We start from the raw sequence: 23,325 nt of genomic DNA, 5'->3' as shown, positions 1-23,325 counted from the left end.
ATGGTCTCTAGGCAGTCGTGTACTACAGGTTCAGCTTCAGACTTTCCTTGCAGAAAAGAGGCAGGGTTAACGATATCGGTCACTTGACTTTCAATATCATCAGATTCAGCCAGGAGTGTTTGGTATTTTAGGAACCTTAAGGGAGACAGTCAATGGTTTCCTTTCTGTTCTAAAATGGCTGACACCATGTGTGACACTAAGACAGTCATCTTTTGTTGCTGTGCAAGTGTTGCTGGCAAGTGTGCAAGCACCGAGACCCCAGAGGGAACAAGAGAATCCAAAGCCTGGTGGTCAGGCACTGACGTCTAAAATAACCTCCCTGGTGAGGGCAAGTCCCCATAATCCTTTGTTTCCTTGATTTGCTTGTTGCAAGTTGATTGGCTACTGTTCTCCCCTCCTAGTTTTATGTATAACATCATGAATATTTATCCCCTTAGTTGATTATGTATTAGTTCTGAACAGTTCTGTGTTATTCAATGCCTTATTGGTCGTTCCCTGTTACCCCTCCTATGAGCACTCCTCATTGGTTAATTCCCCGTGGACTCCTCCCTCCTCACTCCTCCCTATTGGTTATCATCTTTATCCCCACCCCCATTCCTTTGAGTATAAAACCCCTGGACCCTGCTGTGTTTTTTGTTCTTCGTCCCTGGACTCTCCACTGTGCTGGCATAAAGTCAGACCTGTGGAACCCATACGGAGAACCCCTCTCTCTCTTTTGCCTTTGCCGACGTGCTTGCCATCTAATCTGGGGCTCGCCCCTTAGGGCTGAGGGGCACGTCCTTCTCTGCTGAAAGTCGCCCACCGAGGGCTGTCTGCAGCAACGCCTGCCAACCTCTGGGCTTGTCACAGGCAGGGTCTCAATCTTTTGTCCTAGTGTAAACTTCCGTGCCTCTTCAGTGTTCATGATCACTGCTGCTACTGCCCTAAGGCAGGCAGGCCAGCCCTTGCTCACAGTATTGAGCTGTTTAGAAAAATAGGATACTCCCCTTTTGTAAGGACCCAGGTGTTGTGGCAGAACCCCTAAGGCAATTCCTTGTCTCTCACGTGAGAATAACCAAAATGGTTTACTCACGTCAGGAAGTCCCAAGGCTGGGCCCCTCATGAGCTTGCGCTTTAACTCTTCAAAAGTGTGATTTGTTTCAGGGGTTCACACCACAATATTTTTAGAAACTTTCACTAGCTCATATAAAGGTTTCACCATCAGTCCATAGTTGTATATCCACAACCGGCACCAATGTGTCATTCCAAGAAAAGTGTGGAGCTCTTACAGTTTGTGGCTTAGATGTTTGGCAGACTGCCTCCTTTTGTGCAGTTCCCAGGGATCACTGTCCTCCAGAGACTTCATATCCGAGATAGGTCACCTGATGTCGCTGTACCAGCTGAGCATTCTGTTGAGACGCTCGATAACCATTTAGTCCAAGAAAATTCAACAGACTTATTGCTCATACAAGGCACTCTTTAATAGTTTTTGTAGCAATTGGTAGATCATCTACATATTGTAGGAGTGTTCCTTCCCCAGGCGGAGACTACCATTGCTCTAATTCTTTGGCCAATTGATTTCTAAAATTGTGGGACTGTTTTTGAACCACTGAGGTAACACGGTCCTGGTTAGTTTTTTCTGCCTGTACTAGGGTTCTCCCATTCAAAAGCAAATATGTTTTGACTTTCTTCTACAAATGGCAGGCAGAAGATCTTTGAGATCTATCACCGAGAACCAAACGAGATCATCTTAGAGTTTAGCTAGCAAAGTGTAGGGATTTGCAACCACTGGATGGATACTTTTAGCAATCCCATTGACGGCTCGCAAATCTTGCACTAATCTGTAAGTTCCATTAGGTTTTTTCACTGCTAGTATAGGAGTATTAAATTTGGATTCACATTCTTTCAACAATCCTAGTGTCAAAAATTTGCTAATAATTGGTTGGATCCTTTTTCTGTCCTCTCTCCTCAAGGGATATTGTCTCCTAACCACTGGCCTGGCTCCTGTCTGTAATTCAATCTTAATAGGGTCAGCCAATTTTGATCTCCCAGGAGCATTGGTATTCCATACTCCTGGGTATACCTGATTCATTATTTGCTCTAAATAGTTACTATTGTTCACTGGTCCTGTATCAATTGCCAATCCTAATGCTAAAATCAATTTGCCTTCAGGTACTTTAAATTTCATTTTTCCCTCTCTAAACTCAATTGTTGCCTCCAAATTTTCAAGGAGATCTCTGCCTAGTAGGGATTTAGGCGAATTTGGCAGATAGAGGAATTGATGTATTCTCATCCTTTTCCCCATTTTGTATTCTAACGGTCTTAAGAAAAAGGCATTCTCTGGTTGGCCTGTGGCTCTCATTACCTGGATATGTTTTTCACTTTTAGGCATTAAGGCTTGATTTAAAATCGAAAATGCGGCTTCTGTATCTATTAAGAATTTAACTTCTTTATCATTCCCTAGCTGTATCTTAACCAGCGGGTCCGCTAGGGAAAGATCTACCGGTCCCCGTCACTCACTGTTATCTATTGCTGCAACAACAGTTTCCAGTATAGTGTTCAGAAAACCTGAGCACTGGCATTCCTAATGCCTTTCTTCCTTACAGTTAGCACACTGATTTGGCCCTAACCTCCCCTGGGATTGATTTGAGCCGCCTCTACTATTTCCACCTCTACCTCTGCCTCGTCCCTGACCACGTCTTCCTCTTTGATGTTGCTCTAAAGCTGCCACTGTGGCCCCTGCAAGGTTTTTCTTCTCTTGCTTGTCTCGGTTGTTATACACCCTCCAGGCTTCTCTCATTCACGCTTCTACGTTTCTATTATCTGGCTCTTTTAATCTCTGTAGTTTTTGTCTGATGTTTGGGCTGGACTGTCCTAGCATCAAGGAGACTAACTGCTGCTTCCCCATTTCTGAAGCAGGATCAATGGTTGTAAACTTTCGTATTGCCGCTTGGAGCCTATCTACAAAGTTGGTAGGAGACTCTTGCTGTCCCAGCTTAAAATCAGACATTAACGCCCAATTTACTCTTTTGGAATGGCATTCTCTGATCCAAATTTGACTAACTCCTGGCATCTGGTTAGTGAGGCATATTCACCTGGATTGTTCGGATCCCACAGAGGATTTGTGGTAGGTAATAGCATGTCCACATTACCCTGTAGGGCTCCACTAGCAATTTGTCCTTGCATGTGCTTTAGCTGTTCTAATCACTAATTCTTTTCCAGTTTCTGTTAATTCTGTCAGCATTAAATTGATATCACCCCCATCTGGGTCCCGGTTCTTGACTATTAGCTCAAATTGTTTTGCCACTTTACTGGGGTCTTCCCTGAAATTTTTAACCTCTTCTGTCCAACTATTTGAATCACTAGTGGAAAAAGGTACTTTTACTCTCATGGCATTTCCCGTGGAGCCTACCATTTGTCTCAAAGGAGCAATAACTGGTAAAACATTTTTAGTCTTGCTTTTGGTGTGAGCTGTTACTGGAGCCCCTGAGTTCGTTCTCTCATCTGGGTCGTCTGAGACATCTCCTTTCTCACTTTCTAACCTACTACCGCTAGGTGATAATTGAGGGGCCCTGGGGACTCTCCTGAGAAGATTAGATTGTAATTCTAAAAGATCAACCTCACTATCTTCTTCTTCTCTATCTCTCAGCTTAAGATATCTCTGACCTATACTACATGCAGAACGACACCTTCTCATTTTTCTTTTACTTCCATCTTTTTCTAGGGCCAAAACTAAGGGATCTTGTGGGGGTAAATTAATACCACACCCTCTCTGCCACTTAGGCTTGTCTGTCAGAGTGAAAAACATATCCAGGTAAATAATTTCATTCCATTTGTCCTCTCTTCTTAAAAGCAACATTAATTGCAATAGAGTGTTGTATTGTAAGGTCCCATTTACAGGGCACTTATCTTAATTTTCTAATTTCTACAGTGGCCACCTTGATTACAATATTTAATTAAATCACTTTTCTTTAAATTGCCTCCAGGGATCCTTCTGAAATCCTTCCAATGAGCCAAAACACACCCCAACGTACTCTTTTTGACAATCTCTTTACTGATGGTGCTACCCATTCCTGGTGCTATCCAGATGCCAGCACTTTACAGCGAAAATTGTCACTTGTGTTCCTTTCTTTATTCTTATTCCACGGAAACTGCACTGGCGACAAATTAGGGATCTTAGTTTCAACCGGCACCAGTACTCACGTTACAATGTTGACAAGCAATAAACATGGAAGGATCACATGGTCCACTCCTGCACAAAATCTACGTTGTCCTGATCCACACAACAGACAAGGTAACGGAGTACAATGTGGCATAAGCCGAAAACCTTTTAACAGACACAGAGGCAAGAAATGAAAACTTATTAACAGACACATGGAGAAGAAACACTAGTCTTATACAGAAGGCACAAATTGACACAACGATCAAACCCAGAATTCCAAGACCTAGGTGTTACGATCCGATTATTAAGGCTCTTTAGAAATTCCTCTGCCCGAATTAAGGTGCAAACGAAACCATATGCCAGTGACAATAATACGGGTTTTATTTGATAGTAAATATGACAGAGAGAGGGAGAAAAAGAAAGAAATAGAAAATAGGTGGGGGGGACAGAAAGAAAGTGACTGAAAGAGAATTAGGAAAATATCACCACTCCGTGGATCCCAACGATGTTCCGTTGATCCTCTCCAGCTGGTCTTCTTGGTGGTGATTGTCCCCTGAAAAGCATAGAATCCCATGGGTTTATATACTCTCGAGCCAGGTGGCAATGTCCAGGCATGTCCTGGGGGAGGGGGGAAGTCTCTTACAGCAGACTCTGGATCTGTGTCATCATGTGCAGTCCTGTGGTTCAAAGCCTCTGGGCAGAGCTCTTCAGGGGGTCTTTGATGGATTATGACTCCCCCTCAGCTGCCTCTCACGTGAATGTCCCATGGATGTGCCCTGTGGGGATGGGGGTTCCACAGCTGGGCCAGTTTGTGTAACAGAGGATGGGTGTTCATTGCCTCTCACCAGAGGTTATGCCACACACCCAAAACCTCCTCCTCCCCCCTCGGTTAGGGGGGAAGTCTGTGTAAACCTGGCTTCTGTGAGCTGTGATCTCCCCCCATCCCAAACTCAGCCGGGGACGATTCTCAGCGCAGCTGGTGACCTTGGCCTTTTGTGGATGCATACCTTTCCCTCAGCCTGAGATGACTGATCAATAGATTTCCTTTCATCTAATCAGCAATTTGACTTTCAGTCCAAAGTCCCACTCTTCAGAGAGGTTTCTTTGGTTGTAGCTTCTTTATAATGAGCAAAACTTTATATCAATGTTTGAGGCATGAACTATTTTCAGTCTCTGACAACAGGCCAATACTTAAAGTCATGAGACTTCCTTTTAGGGGACTCTAACCACTAGGGGACTGTGACCCCTTACGTATCAACGTTGGGAATTTCACTCGTGATACAGCGCCCTGTGTGAGTTGTCACACGTCTTACAGGAATTACTTAACCAAGACCAGAAACAAAATTCAAAACAATCAACAAATACCTTAAATTTCCTGCAGTTGGTCTTTGTCTACCTGTGTAGAGAGCCAGTGAAGCGCAGAATCCCTCCAAGAAATTCTTGGGGCGTCCCAAGGGAGTCTGCAGCTCTAGCAGACATTGCAGCCGGGCAGAGAGTTCCTCCTGGCAGGCTCACCAGATTGATGCCTAAAACTGGGCAAGAAAATAAAACTCTTTAGTCAGAGGGCTATAGAGCAGGTATTTGTTTATTCTGCACGGGGAGTGAGGGGGATCTCTCTGCCACAAAACTCACTAAATCTTCTTTAGCCTTAAGTTACATTTTAAAAGTCCATCCACGCAACATCACAATTACAACATATCATTAGAATACTCACATTTGCATAGAGCTGTATCATGGTTTTACAAGAGTTTGTTGCTTCCGTGCATGGGTCAGTTCCTTCTGTGGTGGTAGTCAGTCTTCTGATGGTCTTTTGATGAAGACTTTCGTAGTCTTCCTCACATTTGAACTTTTCACTCTCTCTTCAGCACATGCCTGGTGCTTCTTGTTTTTCAGCCTAACTTGCTTTTAGCTAATTTTGCAGTTTGCAAGTTCCATTAAAACTTGCTACCTTGCTATTGATGGCACATGTTACCTCACTGGCTTTGTTATCTTGCTCTACTCTCTTGCTTGCTTTACCTGCACATCTTGTTACAATGTTACCTGTGGTTAACTTTTGATTACATACCACTTGAGTTTAAACCCAGGGGCGCCAGCCTGCGCCCCACACGCTGCTCCCTTCCCCGGGAGCTCTTCCCCAGGCTCCTCTGGCCCCGCGCCGGGTGGGTGCCCATGGAGCGCCGGCCCAGCTGGGCTGTGGGGCGGGGTAAAACTGCGGCTCCCCCGGCAGCACCCGGCCCTCTGCCCCCTCCAAAGGGGCGGCCGGCCGGGCCTCGGGGCTGTGCGGGCAGGGGAAAGCCAGTGCTGGGCGCAGGGAGCGCCCGGCCGAGGGGCAGAGCCCGCGCCAAGCCTTCCCTCCTGGCGCTCTCTGCAGCTGGCAGACGACAGGAGCCGAGCGGCCGAGCACCTGCGCCGGGCCCTGCCGTACCTGTGCAGCTCCCAGACGCCCCTACGAGAGGCGGCCGTCAGGTTCATTGGTGAGCCCCGAGGCCGGGGCCCCTCCCTGCCTCCCCGCCCCGCCGCAGCTCGGCCCCAGCCCGGCTGCTGCCCCGGCTGCAGCGGGAGCCGGGCCCGGGGCCGTGGGTGCTGCCGCCCTGCCGCAGCCGTGCCCTCGGGCGTCAGGATGCGGCAGGGGCCCGGGCTGAGCGCCGCCGGGGAGGAGGGCGTGTGGCCACAGCGCTGGCAGCGCCCGTGTGGGGCAGCTGTGCTGCTTGGGGCCGTGACAGGCTCTGTGTTCCCAGGGATCGCCGGGCGGCACCTGAGGCGGCAGAAGGAAGAGCTCCAGCTCATCTGTGAGGGTGAGCGAGGGCAGCGGGCTGTCAGCGGGGGCTGCCGGGGGGAGCTGCAATCCCTGCCCCGGCTGCGGAGGGCTCTGCTCCCTGTGCGGGCGAGGGGTGGGCCGGGCAGAGCACAGAGAGGTTTCAGGGACATGTGGGGGATCGGTGGCCAGCACCTTCCGGCTGTTCCCGTTGGCTCCTGCTCCCTCCTGGCCATGGCAAGAGTGGGTGGGATTGCCCTGGCGGGAAGGGCTCCTTGGATTCCTGCAATCCGGGCTCTGACCGTGGCTCTGTTCCTCTCTCTTCCAGCCCTTCAAGTGCTGAGGAGAGACGACAGCCCCTCCCTCACAGGCATATTTGTCCAGCTGACATTCGAGAAAAGATCTGCAGAACTGCGTTCATCTGCTTGATCAGAAGACCGAGTGTCCTTAGAAGACCTCCAGATGCCATTGAAGATGGGACCACCTGGAGAGCAGAGGGCACCAGCTGGAGCTCCAGGCTCAGCCGATGCTGGTTGCAGCTCATGCTGGTCACAGCTGAGCCTGTGGGAAGCTCTAGGAGCTCCTGCCATCTTCCTGCCTGCTGACAGCTGCCTCCCTCCAGCTGTCAGACCCTGCGCATCCCCTTTTTCTCCTCCGAGCTCATCCCTTTGCTTTGCCTTCCGTTAATAAACAGTTTGGCTTCTTCACTTTACTTGCGTCTCTGTGGAGCTGAAGAGGCGCAAAACCTGAGCCCTGGGACATGCAGGCTCCTGCTGCCGTTTTCTGCGCTGTGTTTTGTGCAGAGACAGAGAGGAACAAGGGCAGGTCAGGCTGGAAAGGTCCCTGTCCTGCAGGTCCAGTTCCACAACATCGTGGAGTTCAAGGTCTTGCTGAGCACACTGAAGGGGACAAGGACCCTGGGTTTTAGAAGAGCCAGCCGTGAGGGATGCCATGGCAAGCATCCGCAGAGGGCAAAGGAGCTTGGAATGCTGGAAGTTTTCATGAAAAGCTTTCTGAAAGCACAGCAAAGGCCCATCCCTGCACAGGGACAGGAAGAGGGCACAAGCAGAGACCATCGTGGCTTAACAGTGAGCTTTGGCTGTGCCTAAAAGCAAATGAAGCAGCAGCAGCAGAGTGGCTGAGACTCAGAGGCGCGACCATCGCGGTGTCTGGAGCGCTGTCAGGCAGTGCCTGGATCCTGGGTGCGGTTCTGGTCCCCACAAGGGAGGAATCGCAGCCCCTGCCTCAGAGCCAGTCCAAAACCCAACCAAGCGAGACCAGAGGGAGGGGACCCTTCCCATCTCTCTTGGGCATGGCTGCAAAACAGCCGCTGCTTCTTCCTGCGCCTGTGTTTGGGGTCTGCTGACCCCAGAGCCAGCCGGCTTGTGCTCTGTTGTCCGAAGAGTGTTCAGAGCGGGCATGAGAAGCGCTCCGTGCACAGCGGAGAGTCCTGGAAGGCGCTCACAGGAGCCTCCTGCGGGAACAGGGCTCTGCTCTCTGGCTGGGAGCAGCCTGGTTTTGCTGCTGTGACCGCAGGCAGGAGTTGAGGCAGGTGAAGAGGCAGCGGGCAGCTTGTGTTTGTAGGGGCCCGGGGCTGCGCGCCTGAACCGACACGTGGAAACAGAGTTAGGTTAAAGAATTACATTCTACCAAAGAAGAGATAACTCATTCTGTGGAGTGAAAGAATACATTCTACAACTATAGATAGTACCTGTGCACTATAGTGCTTCCTTACACTACAGATAGTGAAAGCTGCAACATATGGAAGGTCTAATATAAAATCAAATGTTAACACCTTTTTTTTCTTAAAGGCAATTTAAAGGAGATTAAGATCTACAAATGCATTAGAGAATACATTTTCTATCTCTACCTTTAAGACAACCTTTCCACTGCTGATAGATGATAGGGTTGGAAATATCTTAAGGAGAAAAGCTCTATGCAAACATATTTCCTATTTTTACAGATTAGTGTGTTTTTCCAGTAGCTAGGTAACCAGAACCACTTTCCTTCAGCTTGTTGGCCTTTAGACTCTTTCATTTTAAGTAGAGAAAAAGTAAGAAATAAAAAATTGGGTTAATAGATGTCTGTGCTAAAGAGACATGTGCACAAGTTTGTCTCTTTGAAGGTGGACAAGCCCCTGCAGTTAAGACGCACTGTGTAAAGCCTTCTGAAGCCACTGAAACTTGCTTTGTTCTCTTGTTGGACCTCTTTGGAATTCTGCTTGGGAAAGCCCTCATTGACAGTTTTGGGGCCACAAGTAGATTGAACTGCTTGTTTAGTCATTGAAGTGCAGAGGAAAATGCAACTAGATCCTCAGTTTGACCTTGAAAAATGAAATGCTTTGAAGTGTAGGATTTGCTTCACAGCAGCATTGTAAGAACTGTGTCTGCTGGGCTTTAATTTGGTATTGTCTGAAGTTCTTTTATCTTGCCAGATTTCCAGAGGACATTTACTATCAAATATCTGAGGAAAAGAAACTAATTTACTATTCCAAACACATTGAAAGGCAACAGAACATAATACTGTGGTTTTGCCACTGACATTAGCTGATGAAATAATAATGATCATTTTTAATAAGAACAGAGGAGATTTTTTTCAGCTGCAATGAGAACCAGAGTAATTCCATCATATCTGTCCTTGGATTTCTTAATGGTTGTCAGAGAAAAAGATGCAAGCGATTCCAGAGATTTCTAAATTTTGTGCTAGGCTGGGAAGATGTTCATAGGAAGAGTAGATGGTGAGATTTTAATGGAATATATTGTTTTATGCAATACCTTTTAGTTGTATTTTAATAAAGATATAAAAATGTATTTGAAGGACATCTCTGCATATATTTCATCTCTATTAGCTGCAAAGAAAATGGACCTTCTCCTATTAGTTCTGTGTACTAATTTACCGTCTTTAAAGACACCAATAAATACTTACATCATCAATAACATTAGATACCAACAGAAATATTGCTTTGGAAATAATTTACTGAAAATAAATTCAAATATATAACCATTTTAAAAGGAAGAATTCAGATGTAAATCAATCCATCCTGAAAAAGAAAGAAAGAGGACTCAATTTCCATAGAAATCAGATATCAAATTCACTTTACAACTTTTAATGGTGAGTGTTGCTTTTCCCTCTGACATTTTAGGCTAGTCCTTCAGGTTCTGCAAGAGGGACTGATGTATTTTCTGCCCAGTGTTTTCTGCTTGGCAGAGCTTTTATCACAGGGATACAAAGCTTTTCTCCCCAGAAAAGGTTTCCAGATCAATGTTTCCAAGTGATCTGTTCAGAGCCCACAGGTGCCAGAATATTGATTTCCTGCTCAGGACCAGAGAAGAGGCGAATCAGGATAAGGTAGGAAGAGAGGGTTTATTTGATGTAGAGAAGCTCTTCCACAGGGAGTGGGGCAGGGAGTGCAGCTGGGCACACACAGGGGAGCAGCAAGGGCTGCAGACAGCAAGGATATTTGGAGGTGTGTGTCTGGTAAGGCTGAGGATACCAGCTGTCCAAGTGGGGGAGCAGGTCCCTGCCCCTACATCTACACGCAGATCCGTGTGCGGGGTACTGCTCAAACCAGTGCCACGCCACATGCACATGCAGCTATTGCTGGTTGTAAGAGCTGGGACAAGCCCCTGGTGCAGCAGTGAGGGAGGCAGCCTTTCCAAACTACACCCCACAGCGGTTATTTACACTGGGAACCTAATAAGGTTTCAGAGTCTATCTTCATGAAACACAAAGTCAGCCACCATCATTCTTGTCACAGCAGCCTTAGAAACACGGCTCTGCTCTGCCTCTCCTGCCATCCTGCTTCCAGCCCATTCCAACTCACAATATGCTCCAGTGTGTGATGATCTGGTATTTGAGTTTATCGACAATAGGAGACATTGTTGTCTTCCACAATGAGCTTCTGAAGCCTCACAGCTTTTATTTAAAGGATCTTCATTGTTTTCAAATAATTTCAGTGCGTAAGTCTTCTGTTGCCAGACTGAGAGCTAAGTAGTTCATTTTACATAGTTTAAGGAGTTCTCACATTTCCACGTGGTTTGGCTACTGAAGATTGGAATCTGTGCCCTACTTCCTTATCTTATAACACACTCTATAAAATGCACTCTTAGGTTTGCTGATTATTTTCTTTGGCCTATGGAGCAAGCAGTCTGATAAAATGCTGACTTGGACCAAGAAATTTGCAGTGGATGTATGAATTCAAAGAAGCAATTTCTTTCAAACTTCAGGCTGAATGCAAAACTAAATTTCTATCTTAGAATCCTATGCAGTGTGGGTGAAATCAGCGGTGTCCTCATGCACGTGCAGAATGATACAGCCACCAAAAGTGATCCATTTTCCTAGCGGCAGTTGAGCCACGAGCAACAAGTCACAAACAGCAGCAAATAAAACCCCACATATAATCCAGCACTTTTTCCCTGTGAACATGCCCATGGCTGAAGTCTTGGGATGGTCCACTGCAAAGAAATAAACAATGAAATTGCATAAAAGACAGCTTAGCTGTTTGAGAAAACATGGGCCAATTTCAAATGAGTTTTGATAACAACAATGCAACTGCTGTAAAATACACTGCGTGACACTGAACAGCTTGACCTCCGCTTAGTCTTGCTTTCCATAGCTATTGCTCTAATCTTTGGACAAAGGAACATGTAATCTGAATTATTATCTTTAATTACAAAAACAGTAGCAAACCAAAGGATTCACACTTACAGATTTACCTCTGGAATCAGATGAGAAAATGCATAGAGAAATTCTTTATAACTACTAAGCAATGCATAGCATACCTCTCATTTTAGGAATTGGCTATTTTTTATTGACTTTGCCTTGAACCAAACCAAAGTTCTGAAGAAGGCTGAAATGGTCAATTAAAATGTTCCATTTTTAGTAGTCCCTTTTTTCTGTTCAGTACTGATCTTTGTAATTCATTTTTCCTGATACTCCAGTGGTTCTCCAGTAGAACTTTCTAAAGATGGAAGATGAATATATCATTCTAATGTAAGTTCTTGTAGAGACACACTCATAAGCGCTAGCAAGTAACAAAACCAAACTGGTAATAAGTTCTTCAGAACCACCTCAGACAACAGAAGTCAGACTGTAAACTGAATTTCTAGCGTCCTTGTTGCTAGAGCATGCAGAAGATCCAGTTCCATATTCATCAATGCTCATACTCACCCCTCAGAGTGTAAGGGTGGGGGAAGGGAATCAGGATGTCAGCCTTTGAGAGCCTGGCACTCGAAGCAGAAAGTTGTCATCCGTGTAGTGGATGGCAAGAGGTAATTTAAATGACAATTACTGTAACACAGCCAACCACGTCGGCGTTTACAAGCCAGGCTTAAGGGCCCTGAGAGCACGGATTTCCCCTTTTCGGAAGCCAAGGTCAGGATGCCGCTGTCCTTCCACAGGAACTTCATCCCTATTGCGTGCCCACCCCAACAGTGCTCCCAGGCAGGCAGGTACTCCTTTCCCTTCCCTTTATGGGAAATGCAGAGGGAGGGGAAGGAGGGAGGGGGTAATTCGAAGCTGGACTGCTTGTTCACATCTCATTAACACTTTTTTTGGCACTGAATGTGGCTACCTAGCAAAGGGGATGGGAATGCTGCCCTATTGTTTGGTAAGGGCCTCATTGCCTTGCAGCTTCCTCTGGCTTTTCTGGCTACAAAAAAGAAAGAGAAAGAAAACAAAAACAGCAAAAGAAAAAAAGGAAATTAAAAAAAAAGGAAGAGTAAAACAAGGAATATTGGAAAAGGGGAAAACCAAAGGCAAATCTGTTTCTCTGCACTCTTTCATTTGTCTGTAGAGGCAGATCTGCTGCAAGTTAGCAGAAGGTGTTGCACAACTCTGTAGCTAATCAACAGAACTGGTATCCTTTTTATTTAATTGCTCATTAAAAAAAGCAAAATGAAATAGTTTGCCTGGTACTTCGTTCCCAGTCCAGCTGTCTTCAAATAAGCATTTTCCAAGGAATCAAAAGATTAAATATATTTTCCTTATAACTGAGCAGACAAGCAACTCATCTAACACTCACTATTACGCTATTAACCACCACCATATAATATGTAGGTTTTCCTGTTATCTTTATTACATATTCTTAACAATAACTGCTTTCTAACTGAAAAGCCCCTGTTTCTGACCACCTGGTTTTTTTTCCATTGTAGTATCATACTGGTTTTTCATGGCTATTGTTTTGTGTCTTATTGGACAAACCACCCTGAACCCTGGAAAATGCTATCCCTTCCACTGTCAGGGATCTTGGAGGGAACCTCAGAGCCCCAGTGATGGATGTGAAAGCTCCTGGGAATTGAGCAGGGCTGGGGTGCTTGTGGCCCGCAGGGTGCTGTGCTCTCCCAGCACTGCCTGCCCCAGAGCAGGAACACCATGGGCGTGGAGAGCTCAGCCCATATTGCTGCCCTGAGCACTGGGGAAATGTGTGTCTGCCACTGCTGACTGAAAATTAGGGTAATCAACTACAGGGTGCATTTCTGCTCTTCTAATATACGCAGCTAATTACATTGAGCTATAATCACCTAATGCTAATTTCGACATGATACGGTGAATGAAGTTACATAGAATGTTAACACTGGCTTAAGGTACTTGGAAAATCTATTTCCTGGGGAATCAATAAGAAGTAGAAGCATTTATTCGAGCATATATATATATTAAGAAGAGTAAATAATTTTTTTATGCTTTAAGATAGAGATTGGTACAGATTTCACCAATGTCAGCTACATTTGAGTGCCCAAACTGTTGCAGTAGTACCTGTGCCGTTTGTGTGTTTTATAGATCCTATTTATTTTTTGGAAAACCAGAAAAAAATGACTCCCATCGTTACAATCAGGTAGGTTCACTGGAATGCATTGTTCAAGCACATTATTCCTCTAGACATCCTTTCAAAGTAGCAATATAATAGGATATTGACTGTATATGAATTGATGGAAAGAATAAAGGCTAGTTGTGACCAAATAATTGAACTTTTCTGATTCAAGTTTTGATCAATAGTGTATTAATTTAGAACTCTGAGCAGAAACCTTTTACCTTTTTCTCCCTCTCACACTTTCTATTTTTGTTTTATCAGTCTCTTATCTCTCAGCATTTAAAAGGGACCCCATCATGGTTCTGTGCAATGAAATGGAGGCAGTGAAATTGTGAAAGGTTACCAAATTGTAACTTTTATATAAAATGTGTTATTGTGTTGCTGTAAAAAGACTTTTTAGTTCTTGCAAGATACTGAAGAATTATGAGTGAACTTTAGAGCACTCACCCTCTTATTATCAAACCAACAGCAAACACCATCTTTTCATCTGCTGCCGTCTGCCTTGGCTGACATCTTTCATGTCCCAGCCAAGCTATAGGATTCTCAGCTCTAGGCACCATCTCAGAAATGCTCAGCTATATATTTTTGGATTATTGGATTCTGGAAAATATAATTTCTGTCTGGTGGTAGCAAACAAAATGGAAGGGATTAGATGAGACAATATTTTACACATAACTATGTACTTAGTTATTACAGGAATTACCAAGAGTATCTATATCTAAGCTATTTTTCGATTGTTTTCATGGAAGGTAGGGAAATCGCAGAGCTGATAAACTTCACTGTGATTTAAGAAATCCTATATTCTGTATGTCATAAATTCCCTGTGTGACTGCATACAAGTCATCATGATTGTCAGTTAAGAAAGCCCTGGAGAACCATGTTTAATCTTAAAAATATGTCCTTGTTTATTCAAAAGGAATAACATGTGCTTAATATGAAATTAGTGCCTTTGTCTTTCTAACCAGGAAGGGGACTCTTTCCTTGCCTATATTAATTATATCACTTCAGTTCAGAAGATCACGTTATCAGCCAATTTCTTTATTTTTTTTCTTGCCACTGGAAATGAGGAACTTTGTGTAATTCCCTGATCTTTCTACTTCAGACTGTAATCTACGTAAAATTCATAATTTGTTATATAATGGAAAAGTCATCTAAATGTGAGGCAGCCTGGTGCCACTGTAATACAAGTAGTAAACAGCAATATGTCATAATCTAATGGCTTTTTTCTTCTACAAATAAAGTCAGTGGCAAGGTCTTATATAGAGATTCAAAGAAAAAAAAAGACATCATGGTTCATGTATTTTTATAATTAGTCTCACAATGACCTGCAAACATGGTCTAATTTATGTGGTTACCTGATCAAGGGAAATAGATCTCTCTAAGGACTGTGATCTGCAATTACTGGAGACAAAAGTGCAGTACATTTGCTATGCATGCTTTAACTTGCAGTGAAGAGATTGCTTCAATGCATTTTTGTCCAAACCTCTTAAACATTTTATGTAGAATTAATAACTGTTAGGGAAAGAATGGAGAAGTGGAAAGAATTCTTTCACACAAAATACCCTATAGCACATGAATATTTTTAGTTACTATTACATTCCTGTAAATACAGTTACAGGTGCAGTTCACTTTGAAGTTAATGGATCTCACATCACATAGACAGACTGGGAATGTATTTATGTACAAACATCCATATGTGAAATTATCCTGGTCTGGCAGTTCTTTTTATCTATTTATCTAAAATAGCTTCAGATCTCTAAGTGCAAGAATGAGTCATGGAGAGGGCAGAAGAGATGCTTGAAGTATTTTGGTGTTCTGTTTCTGGTCAGAAATACATTTTTAAAGTAAATTTTATGAAACATTATGCCAACCACATGCTGGAAGTGACGTTTTTCCATGAACACAGTGCTCTATCTGTCTCTGATTGGGAGGAGGTGAGAGCAATTAGTGCAGTTTAGATCCAAAGCCAGACAAGATATGCCTTGCCATGTTCCAGAGCTGATGGGAATTCACAAACAGGGAGCTGAGTTCAAGCAGATTTGTTTGGTGTAGCTGAGGAGAGAACAAAACTCATCTGTTGACATGACTTTAGAGCACCGATTCCATATATTCAATTCCCCCTTTAAAAGTAAGACACTGCTCTTTGATTTTAATATAAAATATTGCAGTTGAAGGAACTGAAAGGGGAGCTGGATCTGATCTTAACAATAAGAGAGTTATTCATCGTGGCTTACACTGCTTGTCAAGGCAGCAGGGGAGGGAGTCAGAGACCATTCTAGGAAACCTCTTTTCCAAAATTGTGTCCATGGTGCAGTTTGTGGTCCTGGGCTCTTTCGACACGTAAGGCTACAGAGTGATTAACATGGATTTCTAGACCTCCATTAGATTCCTAGGTATCAGGACACTTGAATGAAATTTGGATAACTCTCCAACATAAGCATTCAGATGCAGTACTTGGTTAGACGAACTAAATTTTCCTCTGTGGGAAGATTGCTACCATTTTCTTGTGTCATAAGAGAAAATTAATGAGAGGAAGGACCTCTGCAGATCATTATCACCTTCAAGCACAATTTAAAGAGGTCTGTGTGGGTGTTTTTGAAATGTTTTCAAATGCTTTTACTAACTTATAATGGAGTCAACATTCCTGTCTTGGCAATGCTAAAATTAATTCTTGTGTTTCACTCTGCTTTGCACTTTATCCTATTCTGAATGCAACATTAGCCAGGGGTGCCAGTCAGTGCCTTTTTTTCACCCTGATGTGAGGCTGCAGGAGGGAAGGGGCCTGCCAGGAGGGCTCCTGTGAGAAGGGGACTGTGCTCACGTTATTCTCCCGGCCTTCCTGCACTCTTTCTGGGCATCAACATAGAAGTGTGTCGAAATTCGGTCCTTGCTTTTTGCAAGGTATTTTGAGAACCTAACACGGAAAGCACAAGAGAGAAACAGAATATTAATCAAAAAGCTTACTGTTAGCAAAATTTTGCACTACCTGCAAGTTGAAAGCGTGCCCAAAAAAGGTGAAAAGTTTTCGTTTTATCTATGTGATTTAGTAAATAAGATGCAGTTTGTAGAACCTGATAGTGAGTGATAGTGGGTCTAACTGACACAGAGGTAGTGCTGGGCAGAGATCACTCCAGAAGTTCAGCTGCCACAATAAAGCCTGCATAAAGGTCTTACACTTACTCCACTTCTATTGCTTCTATGGAATACAGATCACTAGGAAAAAAGTGAAAGCAAGTAAGAAACAATGAGGGACTAAACATAAAAACAAGAGGTATAAGACACAGAACATGAGAAAAACACTGTAAAATAATCATTCAATTATATTTTCTTCTTTTCGGTTGATGTAAATCTACTTCTCAAGACGGGAAGGGGGGGGGGAACATTTAGATAAAATATAGCACAAGCAGACTTTTTATGTGAGGTCTGCCAGCAGAAAATCAAAAGTCATCTGAATAAAATAGGTCCTCAAAACTAGCCTAAAACCCCAACAGAACAGTAATGTGTTAAACTGACTTCAAACCTCCCCTCACAAACCCCCAACTTACCAGTGAGAAAAGCAGATACTAGACTTTCACTGGGGAGAGGAAGTTAAGTGCTTTTTCCATTTTGGTGGGGTTTTTTTCCCTGCTGTGACGCATACAATGCCAAAAGGAAGATGACTTACAAACAAGCATATTCTGATCTAAAACCAGTGCTCTACTCTAACACTTTGAATCTGGCTCCTGGGAGGCCGTGAGGAATTTACTGAAAAAAAAAGGGGATCAAAAATTTTTGTATTTCAAATACTACAAAGTTGTGACCTAGCAAAACCTAAATCCTGCCATTTTAGTCATTCCTCATCTCTTAATCCTCAGGTTGGTCTCAGCTCTTAGCTCATTATGTCAAATAGATTGGGAAAAGTTTATTTGCCTTGCCCATACAAGGAGTAGAATTTTAGGCTGAATGCACACAGAACAGCTATGAAACAGAGCTAGAATGATCCTTGGGTAGACAAAAAACTAGGAAAAATTCCAAGATACTTGCTCATGAATATTGTCCACAGTCCTCAAATCTGTGAAATGAAGTAGATAGACTGCTTTGAATAGTTATTTTTCACCTTCAAACGTGATCCGAGAAATGGAATTATTTTTAATTCCTCCATTTTCTTTAAATAATTGCAGTTGTAGACCAGACATGAATATGGTAGTGGTATGAAATAAAATCTGAAATTTGAAATAGATTATATATTCCAAGTGGAGAACACAGCAACTGATTTATTCAAAATGCAACCTATCATTAGAAGTCAAGGACTCTCAGAAATATAAGGCTTATGAATTAAAATGTCATTTTTTTCCTTTAAAAGTAGAAATTAGCCATCTTTCTTTTTCTATATATGGTCTGGCTTAATTTGTACAAGCCTTATATTAAATAATACACCTTAATGAAGATAGTTTCTTGCTAGGAGTGTTAACTCATTTTGCCATTGCCCTAGGCAACACTGGCTCTGCCTCCACTGTTAAAAAAGGCTCTATTTTCTAAGGGAAGGAACTGGTATATTTTATTTTACCTGCAACGCTTCTATACATAGAGAACAATTTTTAGGGTGGTCTATGTTTAAATATGTGTTTATCACATTTACAAAGGGGAAGAGTGGGCCCATGATGGCTGTACTTATGCAAGGCTTTAAGAGATCCAGGGTTAGTTTGATGACTTCTGCTTTATTTATGTAATTATCTTAAAAAATGATTGGCACTCGAAGTGGTGCACGGGTAGGATTTAGGCATTGAAATCCAGAATGACAATCCTCAAAACCTTGGCTTATTCTCTGGAGGATCTTCATGTCATAGTCTCAGAAGAAATATTGTACAAAGGCTGCTTTCAGGTGCTTTTCACTCATCTCTAGAACTTGTGTCAAGCGATGAATATACAGAAATAAGTCCTAGAATCCAACATGCTTTTTGAAGGACTTCCACCAGGAGCTCTAGTAGCATTTTAAAAACTATCAGGTCAGGAGACAACTAGCTATTATTTGGAATTTGGTTACACTACCAAGTATTTTTTTACCCTCTACTAACATAACTACTGCTTTTCATAAATTAGCATTGTACAGTAAATCTTTCTTTAATTAGTTATTTGCATAGATTTTTACTATATCTGATTCACTTTTATAAAGTGTTGTGTTTTGTCACAGTGACCGCCGCTGTCCCCTGCCCAGGCTAGCTCCAGAGGCATGCGGCAGGATGGGGAGCAGCCAGGGGCACAGAGCTTTGAAGCTGCTCCTCTGAAGCCTCTGCTCCACCCTGGGGCGTGAAGGCTCCAGACACTGCAGCAGTCAGCAGCCCTTGAGGAAGGGAGAGATAAAAAGTAGCAGGCAGGCTTGCCACTGGACGTAACCCAAGATTTATTGACGGAGATCCGTGGGATCTGCGGTGAACAAGCAACACCTGCAGGGTGACCACACCTTATAAAGAGGGGTTGAACAGGGGCAGTAACTCGATCAGGGACCAATCGGAGGATTAGGAGGGAGGGGCGCCAGAGGGGAGGACCTACACCTGGTCCAATGATCTTGGTGCGTGGAGGGAGAGGGGTCACATGCCCCAATGGGGCATCAAGGTTTAGGGGATTTCCAAAGGGGGAGGGATCCAAGGGGGCAGGGTCTCAGGGCATTGACAGGAACCATATAAGGGCAATTAGGGAGGGCTTGGGTGACGGGCACAGAACAATCCAGAACTCCACGAGGGCTTTGGGGGATTGGCAGGGAAGGAGCCAGGACAAAGGGAGGGGATAACCACATTGGGAGCACCGGGGGAGCGGCTTGAATCTGGAGCAAACTAACTGGGAATCAAAGTGGGGAGATAGGGATGAACCATTGGGGTACAAAGAACATACAAAAATACAATAAAACATTGCACCACCACAGTGTTTGTTTTTCCTTGTTGATGCATTAACATTATTAAGAGATTGTCAATGCATTTCAGTTTTGTGCATCAGAAATGTTATTTTTTTAAAATTACCTCATAAATGTTCAGCATCTGTTTAGCATTCAAATGCTAAACACTCAGGAGGCTGGATTTGCTTTCCCAAGTACATTATTATGAGACATAATAAATCATAATTAGAATTTTAGTCTAATATATTATTAAAGCAGTGCTGCTTAACTGTTCTGGCAAATGCCATTGCTGCTGTCTTAGGTCTTCAATGGGCACTATCTCAATTTAATGGGCTCCTCATAAACCAGTTAGGAATTTAAAATTTATTTTTCTTCTACATTTCCTAAGTAATTTTAAGCTTCTGGTACTGTTAAACCAAAGCCTTTTTCCCTCCCAAAAAGACATCTGAAGCTTCAGTTGAACCAGACTAATTTTTGTAAAAATTAATCACCAGTTAATTGAATTTTCAGAAAACATATTCTTGAAGAAGAAAAAGGAAATCCAAAATTACCAGGAAATGTTAGCATTTCTATGTGTATCTAAATAAAGGTTTTGGAAGCTGGGGGTTGTATCATCAGGATTTACAGTGGACTAGGGTAAAAAGTTACAAAACTTTGTGTCACGAGGAGGCATTTTCTAGGAAGAATAGCTTCCCAGTGATGAATACAAGGCCCATGGGCAGAGACTACAATTCAGTCAGAGTCCCTTCCCTGGCAGCAAAAAGCAGTCTAAATTTTCTCTCCCTGCAGCTCAGCCTGTTCTGTTGACAAAAGCCCTGGAAAGCTCTGCGAGCACCACAAGGGAGGTGCAAAGCCCCTGTACCTGCACCTCTGCAAGGGGATGGCCAGCTGGGGACTGTGTCTGCTCTGGAGCCTGGCTGCACCATGTCTTCTCTTTATTTCCCAAAGACAAAAAGGCTGCAGACATGTGGCACTTCCAAAGAAACCTGTATGGCCCTAGGGTGTTGTTTTCTTTGCTTGGTTTTCAGTGAGACAGGGAATCCTAATTCAGTTAGGCTATTTCAAACACCCTACCAATGTAGTTTGTTTGCCAGAGATTTTTGGTAATAGAGAGTGATTTATACTGAACCAGACACCCATTTTCTCTTGGCTGCTATTCAGAAGCATAATTGTTTATACAAAATATTTTTTTTTCATTTTTTTTCCTGTGAATTTTAAAGGTTCCCTTCACCATACGTAGAGACAAGGAAAGCAAATAATGCTGACAGCTACTGGTCTATAGAGGTTAATCTCTTTTAAATGAAATGTAAGGCCAGACCTTTCTTGTTAACTAAAATATTATTCCCACAGGTTTGCCTTTTTTCAGTCTTAAATATCAGGTTTTCACTTAATTGCTTGAGAATATGTATGCTGGAAACACCTATTCAGAAGAAATGTTCTGCAGACCTCCTGCATGCCCTGATCTGCGGTAGTACACCTCATCCATTTAGAGCTGATAATGCCTCAAGCAAATTCCTGTGAAAGATTTTATACTGCAAGGTCCAAAGAGGTTTTTTACACTTGTTAGGATTATCTACTATGGCTTTTGTTTAATGCTCTTACCAGTTTCATGTTCCTAAATAATCCTAAAAGCTATGTTGGGATTCCTTTGCTTATTTAGTTGTACATAAAGTTTTGAGGAACTAAGCTTAGATTTTTATAGGGAGATCATTATATACCCTGCATTTTATTCCTCTTTTTCAGATCCCAAATGTTTCCAGATTAAGTTAAGATACTATGAATCAAACCAATTTAAATAGTGATCATATGTAAAATAAAAGAAAATTGGGCTGTATGAAGTAGATGAACTAATGTTATTACACTTAGTGGGTATGCATGCACTCTAACTCTAGGGAAACAACCAAAATGCAATGCAAAAGAGGCTATTTCCAGTCTAAATTTCTTATGCTTTCACCTAAATACATTCTCACACAGCATGCACTACCCTACTTCAAATTCTTTCCACTGTGTTTGCTCATTTTTTATTCACCCTTTTTAATACAGAAAATTTGTCAAAGCTACAAGAAGGAATCTGCACAGCCTCCCCAAGCATGCAGGACTGAATGAGCTGGGAGGGACAAGTCTGTTTTACTTGTTCACTGAGAGCTTTCAGTACAGAGTCACACAGAGAACCCAAAAGAGAACCCCTATAAAGGCATTATCACAAGTCCAGAACAGAACAGAGCCAGGAGGGAGTTGTGGGCAGTGTCTGGGTGCCCAGGAGCTGATTTCAGGGCTACCCAGGGCTGTGAACTTACAAACACCTTCTGTACAGGAGCCTAGGACACCTCACCAGGACAAAAAATAACTAAATAACCAAAAGACACGGAGCATCAGAAGGTATCCAGCACCTCAGAGGTGTAGGTCTTACACTTCATCTGCACTTACTCTCTTTTAATACTTAGGTTTTGCATGTATATTTAATACTGGCATTTTAACCTGTTCTGGTAATTATATTTCATTATGAATAGTACGCCTTTGATTGATAGATAGAGCTGAGACTACTAATTAGGGTTTTGACCCCACTTCCTTTAAAGTGAATGACAAAAATCCCATTGACTTCAAATAGCAGAGGATAAAGCTCTAAAGAAGAAGTTTTTCTTGTATTCATATCAAATAAATTGCTAATACCTAGACACTGCTGAAAGATGATGAGTAATTGTGGGGAGACACTGGGAGTCAAAGATGCCTTACCTTTTGCTACATAGGCTTCAACTTCAGATTTTTTTGGTATTGTAAACTGAAAAGATGCTGTGGTGGGTTGACCCTGGCTGAATGCCAGGTGCCCACCAAAGCCACTCTATACCTCCTCTCCTCATCTGGACAGGGGAGAGAAAATACAACCAAAGACTGGTGGGCTGGGATAAGGGCAGGGAGAAATCACTCAGCAACTCCTGCCATGGGCAACACAGACTAAACTTCAGGACAGTGGTTTCTCTCCCACATTCTCACTGCTCTCTTCCCTGGCTGCAGCTGATTGGAGTTTTCCCCTTGTTATCCCAGAGGGGCTCTCACCCTCACTGATGGGCTCAGCCTGGGCTGGAGGTGGATCCACCCTTGAGCCACCTGGTATGGGCTCCATCAGACACGGGGAAGCTTTTGGCAGCTTCTCACAGAAGCCAGGCCTGTGGTGCCCCCTCTACCAAAACTTTGCCACACAAACCCCTTACAGACAAGTATTTTCACAATGCACAGGCTTGCCATTTGAAATGAGATCTGTGTCAAATGAAATGAAACAATTTTACAGAGGCATGTTCATTTTCTATTACTATGCATTCCAAAGTATCATGGGACCTTTGCTACTGGCTTCAGCACGTCCCTGAACTAATTCCAGAAAACTGACAGATTTATGGAAAGTAGATTTCAGTATGTTGTTCCCTCTCCCCTTATTTCATAGAACAACAATATTGTATTTATAACATCTTGCTTTCTGTGTGCACATATTTCCTTTTGCAGAGAGGAAAAAGTCTATAAACAATGGCCCTACTGGGATGTAGATAAGGAATCGTCCTCCATCAGTGGGACAATTAATTATTCCATGTCAGAAATGAGAAAAGAAAAGATGCAGGACTGACGCATACAGTGCACTTCCCATCAGCACAAAACTGGTGGGGGGCTGTTCAATGGGACTGGTGTGGAAAATACTTTAATTGGTATCCTAAGCATGGAAAAATTTGAGTCTGGTGTTGCAAAGACGTATTTTTCCCACAGCA

At 43.2% G+C, this 23,325-nt stretch overlaps 1 long non-coding RNA gene across 1 annotated transcript; it reads left to right on the top strand.

Moving 5' to 3' along the window:
- The first annotated feature begins 6,715 nt into the window (after positions 1–6,715).
- On the top strand, positions 6,716–8,977 carry LOC125328260. The gene is made up of 2 exons (XR_007204630.1): positions 6,716–6,936; positions 7,225–8,977. It is a non-coding gene; the product is annotated as an uncharacterized LOC125328260 (long non-coding RNA).
- Positions 8,978–23,325: the final 14,348 nt, after the last annotated feature.

The sequence above is a fragment of the Corvus hawaiiensis genome, chromosome 7, assembly GCF_020740725.1.
Source record: "Corvus hawaiiensis isolate bCorHaw1 chromosome 7, bCorHaw1.pri.cur, whole genome shotgun sequence".
Classification (NCBI taxonomy): Eukaryota; Metazoa; Chordata; class Aves; order Passeriformes; family Corvidae; genus Corvus; species Corvus hawaiiensis.
This window is presented reverse-complemented; position numbering and strand designations above follow the sequence as displayed.